Source organism: Corvus brachyrhynchos, unplaced genomic scaffold (assembly GCF_000691975.1).
Source record: "Corvus brachyrhynchos isolate BGI_N302 unplaced genomic scaffold, ASM69197v1 scaffold16, whole genome shotgun sequence".
Taxonomy (NCBI): Eukaryota; Metazoa; Chordata; class Aves; order Passeriformes; family Corvidae; genus Corvus; species Corvus brachyrhynchos.
Window position 1 is genome coordinate 423,320 of NW_008238643.1, and position 776 is coordinate 424,095.

Genomic DNA, 776 nt, shown 5'->3' on the forward strand with positions numbered 1-776 from the left:
CAGACCCTCAGTGTTGCAAGGGACAGTGTCAAGCTAGCCCCTGCAAGAGGAGGCACGTGGGTGTTCCCACCTGGCCCAAAGCGTGTATTCATCCACGGGATTCTGTACTCTTTGGCGTGTGGCGGTGTGGCAATGGGGGACCCTCACCACCAGCAGACCAGATGGAAGGGAGCAATGAGACGTCGTTGGGACCCTCGGATGGGTGATACGCTTCTACCTAATCCCTGTCACCTCTCCCTGTTCCCCCACCCCCCATGCACACTCCTTCCCTCCTTCCCTCCTTCCCTCCTTCCCTTCGCCCTCTTTTACATTAAATACATCAATTTTTTGGCATCAACATCTAACCTCATTTGGTTTTAATTTCGTTTCTGGGAATATTTTGAATCTTCTAAGTTCTTTCTGGTTTATGCTCAGAGACCTAGCTTTCTTTGCTTTTCTCGGTTTAAACCAGATCGCAACAGTGCATGAATCCTGTTGTGTTGCAGGTGTCTAGACAGAAAAGCTTAAGTGCAAATTAACACTGAAGCTATGGCAGATAGAACACTCACTTGAACTTGGGGAGAAAATTCATATATATGTGTATAAATTAAAAAAAAATGTTAACAGCATTTTAATAATTTGATTAGAGCTTTAGAACTGTTTCATTAGGGTTGAGAGTTCCTCATCATCATCCCACAATTTAAGCTCTAAATACACATATTTAAGACATAGTTATTTTTCCTCAACGACTTTGTGCCCTTGGCAGAGTCCCAGAGCTGATGCAAATTTCTCTAAGG